The sequence below is a fragment of the Rhinatrema bivittatum genome, chromosome 15, assembly GCF_901001135.1.
Source record: "Rhinatrema bivittatum chromosome 15, aRhiBiv1.1, whole genome shotgun sequence".
Lineage (NCBI taxonomy): Eukaryota > Metazoa > Chordata > Amphibia > Gymnophiona > Rhinatrematidae > Rhinatrema > Rhinatrema bivittatum.
The window spans coordinates 49503858-49519811 of NC_042629.1; positions in this window are offsets into that span (position 1 = coordinate 49503858).

Below are 15954 nucleotides of genomic sequence, written 5' to 3' on the forward strand. Positions count from 1 at the left end.
CTGCCGCGCAAGACCGGAGGCAGCCAGGGAAGAGCCCGGCGACGGCGGCATGCTTACCGCGAAGGTAGAGGTGTCTGCGGCCCGACTGGCAGCGAGAGGTAAGGAGCCTGCCCACGCTCCTCGCGGGCAGGACCGCAACACTTCCTGACAAAATAAGGCAACCTGCCATCTCCTCCAGCCGCTAAAGATTTGTTTCTTTAGATTTTAAAACTTTGAGTTTTTCCTTAAGCAGACATAGTAACGAGGTAAGAGTTTCAGGGCAGAATTTTTTTACGGTGAGTTGTAAAAGGGTTATGGTGTATGTTGGTTGCTGATATTAAAATAATTACATACAGCTACAAACTATGTACAGTGTATGGGGCAGTAATCCTTCCAGCAACATTAATTTTTATGTTCAGATTGTATGTAAATCATCATTTATTTCCATCAGAACTTTCCAACCAAAGAGATCAAGGCGCATGACAGCAAATTAGATTTACAATGTACAACAAACTAATTCAGTAAGATCTGAACACCTTGTTCCCTCCCCCCCCCCCCCCAAAAAAAAAAACAAAAAAACATGATCCCACGCATGAAATACACATGTAATCACCAGTGAACACAAGACAGACTTGCCCCCTACTCGTTTTCAATTTATATATTATTTTTCCTGGCTATTTGTCAGTGTTTGTTATAAGGAACAAAAACAGGGAAAAAAAACAGAGTCTTTTTATTTTTCCCACTGATTTTTCTCCCATTTTTGTTCATTGTAATAAACACAGAAAAGGAAGGCAAGATACTTACAGGGCAGACTGCGTGAACCATTTTGATCTCTCTCTCTGCCATCATTTACAAGGATGACTGTACCAGGTGCTACTGTAAAAACATTTCACTATTCCAAAGAGTCTGGCGGCTGCTTGGACCTCCTTGTTGTACAGATGTGGCATGTGCCGTTATTTATTTGTTTGACCCAGCAGCTTCCTCCTGCTCCTTTCTTCTTCAAGCTCAGTCGGAACCAGGGCTGGGAATCTGGTACCACCAACCTTCATTTGCAACTATCAGGGGATTTCTAAGCCCCCCTACTTATTTTATATCCCCTCCCCAGCGGCAGAGTAAGGATTGTTTGGGACCCAGTATGAGCACGGAGCAGCCCCCTCCTCCATTAACAAGAGTCCTGGAGGGGGGGGGGGGGTAGGCGGTCTGTCGCTGATCTTCAATGAAGACTTCCGGCAGAGAGAAGAGAGAGGCTCGAGCAACTCAGTCAGTTTGAGTCCAATGCAGTTCACGAACCTTATAGTTTTCCTTATTTTCACAAGCTTTTGAAAAAAAAAAACAAACAATGGCATCTAACATGGATTTGCACCCCTTTTCTTGCATTAGGACTGGCTCAGGCCAACTTTCAACCCCATCGTTTTATCAGCATAACTGGAAAAGAAACCCAAGCCATTTATCATGCCTATGCTGGTTTTCCATTATTGTATTTTCCTCGAGCTCATATGGAAGCTTCAGCAATTTTTGCAATCAGGAGGATCCATCGGTCCCTTCCTCCTTTCTCAGCTCCTTGCCGCATCATTAAATGTCACTTCCTAGAATTATTGCCAGATTATGTTCAGACAGACCATGGTGGAGTGAGTAAACCTGAGCACTTGGTGCTTTTAAGGAGCTGTGATTAAATAAGACAAGGTAGATATTGAGAAAAATCTGGCTAAGCGAGTCAGCCAGGTAAGACTTATCTGGCTAACTCATCTGGGATGTACCCTGATAAGTTCCTACTTAGCTGGATAAGTTCTTGGTAGCCATCCATACCAGGGATTGTTCCTGCACCATGTCAGTTTCTCTCCTTTCTCTCTCTCTTCTATGAGCAGCTTGCTCTGCACATTGTGAGAGTTTGTTTAACTTTAGTCACCTCTAGGTGTGCTTCCAGCCTGAGGCTGTGTGTCATTCTGCACCTTGAACATTAACCTGTGCTTCTCTGGTGGTTTGTTGTAAAACAGGTGTCCCAGAAAAAAAAAATTGTGAAATGTATGTTTTATGGTTCATAGCCAGTACTAAGTAGCCGTAAAGGAGTTCATATGACATTACATTAACTGCACTGAAAACATTAAAACACAAGAACCTGTCCCCAGTTTCGGTCCAAATGCTAAAAACACCAGCATGATCTTTCCAAGGTCTGCGGCCTTCTGTAAACCTTCTCCAGCTGGGCCAAGTTCATTTTACTGTATCTAGTCAGTACATTTGTCACCAGAAATCAAGGCTGCCAAATTTACAGTGCTTGTAAACAAAGTAATCCGGCCATCCCTCGGAACAGGAACAACACGGGCAGCAGCACACGCTGCAGGGGCAAGCCCTACACACTCACCACACCTACAGGTTAGGTACAGTACAGTACAGCAGCCATGCAAGCTCTACACACACACATGCACACATGCGCACAAACCACAGGACACATGCAGCACAAGCAGCAGCAGGGCAAGCCCTGTATACAGACGCACACGCACACACATACTACTACAGGATAGGTACAGCACAGGTAGAAGCAGAGAAAGCTTCCCTCTCACATTGCTTTGGAGGGGGTGAGAGGGTTATTCTTTCCATGCCTGTCAAAAAAAAACAACCCCAAAAACTAATCATATTCACCACACTGGATAAAGCATGAACATCTTTTGAACCAAGGTGAAATTTGTTCCAGTTTTGCGGGCATGAGACCTGGGAAAGTGGGTGGCACACATTGAGACCCCAGTATGAAAATGATGCAGACCCTGCCACTGAAAAACAACCCCTTCATCCTTAGGTTTCACGGAGAAAGACAGGCAGCGTGAAGCCAGCATTCAGTAAAAGTGTGGTGAAAACCCATAACAAATGGCACTTCAGTGCCAGCATCCTTTTCCCACAAAGGCTAATGCAATATGTGTTGTGCTATAACACATGCCTGGCAGCACCCAGGAGCTAATTTGTACTACGTCTCATGCACCTCCAGTAAGCATATGTCATGTCCCTGCTCCATTAGTGGGGATTTTAAGAGTCACGCCGCTTCAGGACAAGGAAACTTACAGGCAGCAGGCCAGCGCGGCTGCCGCTTTCTGGATTTGCTATCAGCGTGATTGACTGCAGTAATAACCGCATGCCGGCGGTGTACAGACACAAGCCACACTCTGATAAAGCAAGAGCTTTATTGCATTTGTCAGCACAGAGTTTCTTCATAGAGTAGAGAGCCACTGATGTCCAACTAGTGAGGTGTGGTTGGAGACGCGCTATCCTCTGCTGAGGGGCTTTGTGTGGCTTCTGGAAGGAGAGGAGGGGGAGCCAGACAGGAGGAGATGAAGGGATTTCCAATGCAGTGGAGGCAGGCTTCAGGACAGAAACTTCCTCAGGAAACAAACGACACAGAAGTGCAGGGGGATGCTTTGTGTCTTCCAAGCAGAGAAACTGAAGCAGTGACAAGAGCGCAGAAATAGCTGGAGCCGAGGCATGCCAGACAGCTACCAATAGCCGGGAAGCAAGCCAGTCACATTGAACTAAAGGGCGTGTGCTGAGGAACATGATGAATCGCCCTGTTATTCAGAAAGCAGGCCTCTTTCGGGTTAAGATGCAAGTGTAAGGTTTACGCCATGAGCTTAGGATGGTCCCTTCTTGGTCTTTTGGCTGATATTAAGAACCTGTACAATATAGGGGGGGGGGGGGGGGAGGGGATTAACACCCTGCCACCTGACCGCATTGGTTAGAGCAGCGTTTCCCAACTTTTTCACACCCCCAGGCGCACCTGCATTATCAAAATTGTTGTACGACTCACACCAACCTCCATGGAGCAGGCAGTGCGGACATGGAGAAGACTCATGAGTCAAAAAAAAAAAAGAGCCAGAGAAGGACTGAAAGCCTCTTAGTCTCTCTTCCAAATTCTGAACAAAAGGGAGAGAGACACAGGAACCCGTCCCGATGTACCAAGTGCCTCTGCATACAAGTGCAGGAGAAAAGAGAAGTCTGAGTGGTTTGGGCAGCTGTTAAGTTACCTCAGCTGCCAGAGCTGCTGCTCCCAACATTCAAACAGGCCAATACAATACGGGCTCTCAGGTCAGCCCGCAGCTTAACATGTGGTTGGATGCACATTTTGGACGCGCTAGACTCATGCCCGATGCAGTATGGGGATTAGCGCGTCCAAAACGCTCGTCCAATTGAGCACGTAGCTAATAGCGCTCATTGCGTGCAAATTCCATGAAGATGAGGCTATTAGCTATTAACCCGCAATGCCAAAAACTGCCGCGCGGCCAAGGTGCCCATTTTAACCCAGCAAATTTAATGCCTGCCTAGGAGCAGGAGTTAATGCATGCCGTACTCAAAGGCTCATGACAAAAAAACCCCCAAACTTCTGCTTTCTGTGATTCCTCCTGTTAGTATAGTTGCATTAGTAAAATATCACATGCCTGAGAAGGGACCAATCCCCTTTCAAAAGGCTGTCCCGAAAGGGGGTTGGTCCTTTTACTGACAAGTGTCAATGAAAAGGACCATATCAGAACAGTCCTGCCCAGGGGGAGAGCTCTGGCCAGGCTGTTGTGGACGCATAGCCACCCTCCTGGGCGCCTGCTGAAGAGTGCTAGGGACGCACAAATTATCCACTGCTCATTTGCCTATTGCATCCTGCGCTCAGGAGAGGTGGATGTGCGCATATTCAAAACCCTGTGCCCGGTTTGGACGCACATTTTTCAGGTGATATTGCATCCACCTGAAAGTGAGTCGTCTGGTACTCAGTGCTCGCTCTCCCTGTCTCATTTGGCCTGGGGATAAGACAGAGGCTGGAAGGATCTAAAGGAGGTGGCTCAGGACAGGGAAGATGAGGAAGTGCTGTGTGCACTGGGTGTGCGTTGCACAAAGTGGGGCCCAGCGAACCACGCCTGCCTGCTGTCCATTAATCACCATGGTCCGGGGCTCGTCCTGTACCTAGGAAGAGGAGGCACCTATGATCCATTACACATGGTCTCAGAAAGGAGTTTCTTGTTGCTGCGAGGTGCTAAGAGCAGAGCCCAAATGCTGGTCTGGATCTGAGTAGTGGTGGCTTTTCCGTGGCACACCTGATCTGATGTGAAGGCACAGTGGTTGGGAAACACTGGCAGGCCGATACACTACGGACGCACCAAGAATGTGCGTCCAAACTGGGCGCACGTTTTTTTTTTTTTTTTTTTAACGCGCGCACAATCGCCTCTCTTGGGTATCCAATGCAATAAGTAAGTGAACTGCCATGCTAAAAAGACATGCTAGGAATAAATTGTGCATCCCTGGTGCGTCCATAGCATGGGGCACCCAGGAGACGTGGCTGTGCACGCATTAGAAAAACAGATGCTCAATTTAAGAGCATCCATTTTTTCTTGTGGCAGCTATTTTACTGGCACAATACGCACGTGCAACATACACAGCCTGAAGTGTGTACATTGTGCACCCTGAAATTTTTTTTTTTAAAAGTCAAGACTTTTTTTTTTTTGCATGATGCTGCTTTCTGTGGTTCTTCCTACTTAGTATCACGATGATATTAAGTAGGACGGAACCACATAAAAGCAGTTATTTGTTTTTTTTTTTAAGTTGAGCTCTTGATGTGCGGGAAGACTATGCCTGCTCCAGGCAGGCGTAAAATTTTACAGGTTAAGAGTGTGCCTTGGGCTCATGGGGATTTTTTGCATTGCGGGGTAATAGCTAATAGCCTCATCTACATGGCATTTACATGTGATGAGCGCTATTAGCTACGCCTTTGTTTGGACGCATGCTTTGAATGCGCTGATCCCCTTTTGCATCGGTGGTTATGGACGCTCGTCCTTAAAGTGCGTCCAACCACTCATTAAACTGTGCTCTAGGCTGGGCGCACTTAATTGCATCGGCCTGTTTTTTAGGCAAAGATGCCTAGTCTATTGCCACCCCACCCCCCAACACTGCCCATAGAAACCAACTAATCTCACTGCCTTATATGTTAACCGAAAGAGTAACATAACCCAAAAATCCAAGAAACCTCCTAAGGTGCACATTATGCTGATATTCTGAACTCTGCTGACGTCCGTTCCCAAAACACCAAATTTCAATGGTTGGCTTTGGCAGAGCACATGGTAGCACCTAGCCCTTTGGGGGAAGTTCTTAGAGGAGATTTATTATGAAGGAGGAGCAGGAAACATCAAAAATATATTTTATATTTTAGTCCTGATAGAAGCTTTGTCTTCCTCTTCCAATGGGAGCAGCTTCTTGCAGCAGGGGATCAGGACTTGGAAGTCCCAGTGATGAGGATAAGAGTTGCTTTCTGGTCTGGGCTGCCATGAGGTCTCCCTGCCCCAGCTGCGGAGGGCCACACGGTGCTCACAGCACATGTGATGGAAAGGTTTTTGTTTAAGAGACCAAACCGCCTCGGTGACCAGCAGCTGCCAAGGACAGGTCAGTGCCTGCAGCGCCACAAGAGTCATCAGTGCAATACTGCAGAACCGGCCTCTTCCTCTTTCAGTCTCAAGGCCGTGGCGTCCTGAGGAATGCAAAGCAAATCAAAATCACCCCCCTCCTCCCAAGTGAGAGGAATGAGAATGCAGAGGGTGCAGTTACGGCTGACGGCAGGTGCAGGTGACCTTTGGCACACCGATTCATAAATAACATAGTAATGACGGGTCAAAAAAAAAAGGCCAATGGTCCATCCAGCCTGCCCAGCAGTTTTCTTATGGTAATCACTGCTTCTCCGCACTGGTTACCCTCAAGCCTTATGTTAAGGTTAATAACATTTACAATCAAAACCAGGCACCTGTCACAAGCCCACTTTGCAGCAGACAATCTCGGAAAGGGCAAAAGACCAGCAGGGCTGACAGCACAGCTTAGTGGTTGGAGGACAGAGCTGCAGTCATGGAGACTGCCTCTGCCACTGCTCCTTATCGTTTCAGTAGCGCTGCTAGACATACGCAATGCCGTGCAGATACACCCAAGAGACAGCCCCTGCTCTGTAGAGCTTACAGTCTTGTCAAGATAGACAAGACAACTAAGAGGCTTCAGGAAATGTATTATACAAAACATGGATGCCTGAATCTATTTGCTGACCTTGAGGAAGTCTCAGACATGCATTGTTCATTCACGCTGTTGGAGTAGAGGCGTACCCTAGTGGTTGGAGCAGCAGGCTGAGAACAAGGGAAGCCAGGGCTCAAAGCCTTCTTCTTTCACAGATGTTCTTTGTGGCCTCGGGCAAGTCACATCCTCCATTGCCTCAGGTACAACTTAAAATTGTGAGCCCTCTTGGGAAGGGAAATAACTAGAGTGCCTGAACTGTAATTGATCTCACGTTTGTAAAAGGTGAGTAATTTAAATCCCACATCTTAAATTGGAATCTCTTTGGGTAGGGCTCTGAAGCCACATGAATTATCTTGCATGGCGCCATTTGCAATTTTGGTATTATATGAGTAACAATGTAAATATCTAAAATATTATGATAGTAATGTACTGTGCACTCGCAAATGCATTAGATGTCGTATACAGCAGGCAATTCCCATGCTCTGATCTGCTATTGCTTTCTGAATTTGTTTGTTTGAGTCTCAATCCAGAGTTTATATTGTATAGCACAAGCAGATTAACCGTTTAGACTCATGTATAAATGGCGAGAAGCTGATCATCTCCTCCTCATCTGCACTCATCACAAGTCGTGCCTTAAAACCGTGATTCACCTTAAAGCCCTGCACTCGGTGGTTCAACCTTTGCACCTGTCAAGAACACAACAACTCCTGCTCACCCCACATCTTTCTGGGAAGCTGGTAGAGATGCCCGATGGAAGTGAAAGTAAACAGAATTTCAGATTTTTCAGGTTATGTTGTTCTCCGAGTTTACATATAAGCTAAAGTTATTTACTTAAAATTACTTTTATACCGCATACTCCAGCAAACATTGCAGTGGTTTACAGGTATAGTTTGGGGGTTCTTTTATACCACATAATTACCTGTTGGTGCAGGGCCCATCACAAGTCAGTATCTTGTCCAGCAGAGCCTTTAAAGGAAGCAGAGAGCCTTAGCCAAGCAGATGATAACCCCATAGCCATTTATTCCTCTGTTCAGAAGTAATGAAAATTAAGAGGACGCTTGCCCAGATACCTTTACCGGTTTGAATGTTCAGTTTCTAGGGGTATCCTCCTAGTAACCTATCTGGACTCAGGAAAAAAGGTCCAGGAGACAGGCTCATCCCCTTGTATGCTAGACATAAGAGTGCAATACCTCAAAGTCCTGAATCCTGATTGGTGCACTGGAAGGCCTCACCAAGACGGTGAAACCTCTCTGTTTCTCCAAGCTCTTGTTGTCCTAATGTCAACAGCTATTCAATCCGCTCTGCCTCTTGGGCCCTTAGCTTCCTGACAACGCTGACAAATAGCTTGCTGAGGTTTAAGCACCAAAGCTGGCCTTGAAGGCAGAGATGTGTCTGCCCCGCTCCCCAGCTCCCTGCACCATGCAAAGCCACAAAACCAAGGGCACGAGTTTCCTGCAGAGGGAAAATTCCTGTCAGTCAGGCCACAGGAACCTATCGGCTGCTTGCTTTTGTGTCAATGGAGGAAACATTCATAGCACCACTGGCCCCCTCCTCCCCCCCAAGCTTTAATCGGACCCAAGCAGTCCGTGGTCATTGCTGCACAGAACTGTCTTCTTACTTGCAAAAGCAGGGAAAGCTGAGGGCTGGGCTGGCCCAAGGCTTCACTTCGCTTCTCAGTGACTACACGAGCCAACTGAATTTCGTGCTATCTTATAAATCAAAGCAAAAAACAGACAGCTGCAGAAATTCAAGGATCACACCGAGCAGCGAGTGCTTGGAAGCCAATGTTCTTTTATGATTAGGCACAAATCAAACCATTAAGTTGAGCTCCGCTTCCAGACTGTCGGAAAATTGCCCATTAAGAGCTAAGGAATCATTGTTTTTCTTTTCTTTTTTTTATTTTCAAGCCCAGCTAATCTGCACCTTTTTGTATTTTGCAAGCAAACCTATCACTATTCTAATGAGTGGGATATGGAATTTCTGTAAGCATTGGGGTGGAGGCAACTTTAACAAGCCACATAGCTGCAAAGTATGCAGGTATTCATGTGCTTGCATCCCTTTAAGCTGTCCAGGTAGTTTGCCTGGAAATTCACTAACGGTGGGGGAGACTGTACGAAAGTATCTGCTTACTTTGCCCCCTGCTATATTTGCAATGGGCTTAGGGGTTGCAACTGTCCCTTCCAGATGGCTTCACTCCGCCTACCTTTCTTTCCTGGCACCTCCTCTTGCTGTTGAAGGACGCCTGGTTGCCGCGGCGTCTGCCTGCCGTCCTCTCCGGCGTCCCCGGACCAGCTTGGGCGCTGCCTCCGGCCATGCTCCGCCTGTACCTTAGGGCGCGCACGCAGCGCGGCCTTCTCTCTTATTTCCTACTTGGCGCGAACCTCTGGGGCATCCCCCTGTGATGACGTCATGCTGATATTTAAAGCCTTCTTTGTTTGCTAGCCTTTGAGTTAGCAAGGGATACCTTACGGGTACCCAGCTACTCTGCCTCCAATCTTCTATTGGACTCTTAACGCTAACGGGGTACCTGCTCCTCGGGGGCCTCACTTGCTTTTCACGTTGTTATCAGGAAACCGGTACTCGCTCCTCGAGGGCCCATGTTCCCTGACTCGCTGCCTGCTCCTACCTTCTCTTCTGCCTGGAAGGATTCGCTATCTTCAACACCAGTGAGTACTACCATCTTCACCTCAGAGCTGTTCCCTGGAACCAGGTACTTGCTCCTCGAGGTCCTGCCCCCGTTCCAGCCCTGGTGCCATCTCCTACGTGGAACCGCTGTGTGAGTACAATACCTTCAAGCCTCTCAGCTCTCAGGGATCAGGTACTCGCTCCTCGAGGGCCTGCTCTCCCTTATCCTGGGGTTCTCCATATTGGGGCTTGTGCATATTCCACTGTACTCATTATTCTCAGTTCTTTCCACTACAGCACTGCTACCGGAGGAGTCTCTGTTCCAGCGCCTGAGGGATACTTGCCCAGCCGGGCTACTTCAACTACTCACCACTGCCACCTCTGGTGGGTTCACCACATTGTTTAATAAAAGATCAGTCTCTGTGTTTGTGTGTCCTCAGCTGAGCTTGACCTGGTGCCCCTCACGGGACCTTCCCCCGTGGGCGTGGTCAGCTGCCACAGTGTCCAAGGGTCCACCCAAACCACACTAATTATAACATTAGGTGAGGGAAAATTATGCCTTTACATTGGAATATTGGCTATAGATGCATGATATTCTACCCTGACCAAACTAGGCTCTCCCCCCTCCCCGCAAGTGCCTACATTAAGAGTGATTCAGTCTAGCTCTCTAGAGAGCCGCTGTACAAGAGGGTGCTTTTCATAGAAGGGATCTAGCCACCTAACTCCATGCTTGGGTGGCTAAAACCCTTTTTGGATATTACCTTCAAAACAGTTACCAGTACAACCATTCAGCTTCCTAAATTAAGTGACCCATAGAACAGCCTCAGTTGTTATCTGCTTGTTCTTACGGGCCCCAGAAGCCGGGAAACCCACCTGGGAAGCGGCATGGGACTTCAGGGCAGGATTTGGGACAAGACAAGGGCTGGCTGCCTTGCCAGCCTCCTTCCCCACGAGTTGAGCCCTTGGGTTCTGGGAGCCAGTAGGTCTCTGCAGCGGCTGTACATCACAGGCAAGACTTGGACAAGGCAGGCTGGAGACCAGACTTGACCAAGGCAGGAAAGATGGGGCAGACTTGGCAGGCTGGACAAGGCAGACAAGGCTTGACAGGTCAAGGCAAGGCTCATACTAAGCAGGACCTGGAACTAGACAAGAGTGAGATGTTTAAAATTATGAGAGGTCTAGAACGGGTAGATGTGAATCGGTTATTTACTCTTTCGGATAATAGAAAGACTAGGGGGCACTCCATGAAGTTAGCATGGGGCACATTTAAAACGTATTGGAGAAAGTTCTTTTTTACTCAACGCACAATTAAACTCTGGAATTTGTTGCCAGAGGATGTGGTTAGTGCAGTTAGTATAGCTGTGTTTAAAAAAGGATTGGATAAGTTCTTGGAGGAGAAGTCCATTACCTGCTATTAAGTTCACTTAGAGAATAGCCACTGCCATTAGCAATGGTAACATGGAATAGACTTAGTTTTTGGGTACTTGCCAGGTTCTTCTGGCCTGGATTGGCCACTGTTGGAAACAGGATGCTGGGCTTGATGGACCCTTGGTCTGTCCCAGTATGGCATTTTCTTATGTTCTTAAGGCAAGGATATGACTCTGGTACAGGCAGGACTAGAGACTGGAACAGACAGTACAAGATCAAAAAAGCAGACTAGGGCAGGACTTAGACAAGTCAGACAAGGGAAACACCTATCAGAGAACACAGAAGCTCTAAGACAGCAAGGCTTGGAACAGACAGAATGGGTCTGAAGTCCCCAAGGCAGGATATAAGAGAGAATAGGAAGAGTCCTCAAGACAGGGAACAAGGCAAGATAGGCCCGAGGGCCTCAAGGCAAGAAGGCCCAAAGGCCTTAAATGCAAGAAGGCCTGGAAGCCACAAGGCAAGACAAGAATAAGTCAGTTTTCGGAGCCAGAAGTGACACCATGAGAAGACAAAGCTATTATGGCTGACAGGTTTACATAGGGCTGGGACTTGGGCATGGCAAGGGCAGTGAAGAAGAGCTTGACTAATGAATAATTATGAGGCATACTGAGAGCCTCTGCTGGTGAGAAGATGTCATAAAGGTAGGATAAGGCTTTATAGCAGGCAAAATCCTAACGCTACTGCTTGTAATCAGGTTGTTCAGGCTTGCTGATTAATGTGATATATATGCTACCTCTTTCCTGAAAGCTCTCATTAACTGGAGACCAGTGCAGGATCCATTACTGCATCTATTTTTCCTCATCCATAATACATATTACTAATGGCATTGCTTAGTATTAATCTTTTTTATTGCAATGGACAGCGTCAGGGGTCTCTAAAGAGGAGGTGGGGTGGGCTCTTCCTGTGACTCCAGAGTTAGGGTTGTCAACAAGCTTCATGTCATAGGGGACAGGCCAAACCACTCCTGGGTTTTGCCCTGTTGCATCTCTACTTGCCTATTTAAAATAATTTACAGCCTGCATTATCACCAATTCTCTGCACCTATAGTCCCCACTATTCTTAGAGAACTGGCCCTACAGGTTGTAAAGAAGTCACATGATGATTAAAAAAACAAAACAAAAAAAAAACACCAGGATCGGCATGGCCTGGCCCAGAGGACTCAGAATTTGCTGGTGACCCTGTTCCACAAGGAGGTGAAATAGGAAGTATGGAAAATTACCCTTTCTATAGGTCCACTTCTACCCTTCAGCGTTACTGCTGCTATTGGTTGTCCGGTGTCCTGAGCGTTTTTCCCATGGACACAAAATGGGAAGGACCCTAAAAGAGAGACTTTCATTGTGGTAATGAAGCTTCCCCAGGCTGGGCGTAAGATTTCTGGCTCTAGTACTCTTTTAAATAAACTCCATGCCTGAAAAGCACCCTGCACAACATTATATTGTGTACAGTACATTTTATCTCCAGTCAGACAGGCCGAAGCAATACCAAGTGTGAAAAAAAGTGTGTCCAAACTGGGCGCACATTTTTTCAACGTGCGTACATCCCCCTTTCCCGGGCGCCCGATGCAGTACACAAATGAGCTGCCAGACTAAAATGGAAGTGCTAGGGATAAATTGCGTGGCGCCATATGCTTCCATGGCATCGGGCACACAGGAGCCCACCCCAACCCCAATGCAAGAATGGGATTAGTGCGTCCAAACCAGCGCGTAGCTAATACCACTCATCACATGTAAATGCCATGTAGATGAGGCTATTAGCTATTACACCAGATGCAAAAAATCACTGTGTGCCTGATGCGCACATTTTAAAATGCAAAACAACGCCAACCAGAACTGGTTTTAAGTTTTCTTGCGCTTCAAGCCGCCACAAAAAAGCCAAAAATACTATTTTTCTGTGGTTCTTCCTACTTAGTATCGTCCCGATACTAGGTAGGAGGAACCACAGGAAGCAGCATTATAAAAAAAAAATCTTGTCAGTGGTCAGGGAAGGAAAACGGACGCTCAATTAACGAGCGTCCGTTTTCCTAACCTGCACACAGCCATGGGTTAGAAAATTGGAATTCATAAATTGAGGGAGGGGTGCAGCGCTCAATGACGGCGTCTCTCCGCGGGCCACGCAGAGAGGCCCACCGCAAAACACAGGAGCTTGTCGCAGTAGCTGGATCACCGGGGGTGGCCCCAGGGCGGAGCTGGCGGCCCACCACCACAAGGGATGTAGAACCAGACACTGGATTCAGCAATGGAAGGTGAGAGGGCCAGGCTGCGGGCCTGCCGCAGCCGGCACATGCAACAGAGTCTGTTGACCATTCCTGGGTTTTGAACCTTTATCACACTGCATGGTGGTATTTGTAGTTCTGCTTCTGCCACAGTGCACCAGGAGCTGTGATTGTGGTAGTGGTGGGGGTGGGGTGATCAGAAAGGCAAGACTAGCCTTGGTCTCCTTCTGTTTGATAGCTCAGGTGGTTGTGTGCATCCCAAGAAGAGTCTTCATTGATACGAAGATTTGCGGTGCTCAGTCAGCACCATTCAGCTGTCATTCAATGTTGGGGATGCGCTATCATTTATAAATGACAGGGAAATTGCTACATGGTGTTGTGCATTTGGATCAAGCTACTGTGTTTATTGGTGGCCCTGGATAAAGTGAGGACACAGAGAAGAAGAAAAAAGGAAACAGAATTTGACTGTGGATAAAGCAAAAGTGGTGTACACTGCATTGTACATATGCGGATAGAGTAGACGCACATGAGTTAAACACAAACCAGAAACGATTTTTAACATGCCAAGCAATGAAGAAGCAAGCAGACCGAGAATACTGCAGTGATACACCAGGCTAGTGTTACTGTCTAGGGTTGCCACTTGGTCCTCCTCAACACTGAGAGTTTGATTCGTTATTGTTTTGTTCCATTCCATCTAGGGAACTTGCAGTTTCAGTTTTGCTAGGAAAGGAAAGATTACAATAAAATAAAATTTACAATGGAGGAAGACCTTGAGAGTAATCGACCTGAAAAGGTTGACCTAGGTCAAGTGAAAACCTTATCCATGTCTTAAAGGACATGCTGAGCTAATCCCCATGGACTCGACGTTCTCATCACTCCCAGAATCCAAGAAAGGCAGACCGCAAGTCTGTAGTAGCAACAGGGTAAAAAAAAACAGGACTGGCTCAGCCTTCTCCCTGATGACATGGGTAGGGTTTCTACCCAACGTGGATCAACCCAGAGAGGCTGTGCCTTACAACATGGAGCTTAACCCTATATAAGACACATTGTTCCTACAGCTCTAACTGCAACCACCTAGTATTCCATGACACAAGGCCTACGCAACTGTGTTTATGAAAAACCATTTATTAGCATTTTTGAAAATTATTCCGCATATTTTACTGTTTTAAAGCTGGTGTTCTAAATACAATTAGCGTTGTCCCCCTCCTAACAGATGCCTCATTCCACAGATATTAAATAACCTTATCATAAATCAAAAGACTCTGTAGAACCTTCTCGAGGCAGCCATTCCTTCTACATGCACCGCACGTTATAATTTCTTCTGTCATAAATAGCAATTATCAAGGTAACAGTTTCTGGCATGAGCAATGCTCACTTGCAAGCAATTAATGGAAAACTAAAACAAATTACAGTAAAATGACTGCCTACGGAAGAGATTATCTCTGGAAACAAAAAATATATATTATTTTTAACTGCACTTGCATGGGTGATTTGTTCTTCCTTATCCTTATCACTGCCAGTGCTGGTTGCCAAGATCCGAACATTGTGACGACTATTTTATATTTCTTTATCCAGAAAACAGAGCCTTGCTCCTTATAATAATATTGAAGAATGTGAAAGAGCATATCTGCCCAGTCACTTTCATGGCAAAAATGTTACAGCCAACCCCTTCTACAAAAGGAATAGTATTTTGAATGGTGACAAAGTGTGAAAGCAGTGCACTAGAATTTTAAAAGGCACTGATTTAGCTGTCTTTTATCATTTCATTTCATCCAGTGATGCTGCAAGCATGGAGGATTTTGCTTTAATCCATTTGCACAGACAATGGAAGCAACCACAGAAGATGGCAGAGGCACCCAAGTGTCACTCAACAAAGACATCCAAAAGTCAACCACAGGGTGTCCATGTCTGTTGGCCAAAAAATTGCTGTTGTCATGCCTAGAACTATTGTGGGAGATATGTGTGTGCCCGTGCAACTGATAGTAAGGGACAAATTTGGGAGAAATGGAAAAATAAAGAGCACACACCTGTGAGAATACTTGGCCTGTCGCCAATAAGGACTTATGGCGTCCTAGAATCCCATCTCTTTCCCCAGATGCATCCTCTTTTTTCCCATTGTCATGGACAGAAGCATGGCTAGGGTAGGGTCTGGGGCTAGAAGCACAAGAGTAGGGAAAGGCTAGCAGGGCAAAGACAGGGATGGTAACTTTCAAACCGGCACACAGGTGCACTTTGGCCCATGTGCTTCGGCACGCATACAGAAAGCGGACATTTTATAACTTGCATGCACGTTATAAAATAGCCTGGTCGTGCACACATATGTGCCCAATTTTTAGGTGGTTGCTTGCCTAGGCATGCAAATCCTGATTCTACCACTTAAGACAGGGTATTTTATAAAGGGCCAGTATCCATGCCATTGCCACTTTTACTAGTTTGTCCACCAGTTCACCCAGTTAAGAGCTAGGTCCTCCAAACCTGCCCTGGTTTGATAGCCTGCACTTCCCCCAGTTACCCCAGACCCTTTAAACATGGCAGAAATGGCTGTTTTTATTATTTTTTTAAACTTACATCTCCTCCCTAGCAGAAGTAAAATTACATAGCAGTGGACCTGGGCGCATGCAAGGACACATTAGTATTTATGTGCACATCTCTTGACCTGTATGCGGTGATCGTGAGAGGTATATTATGTCATAGAA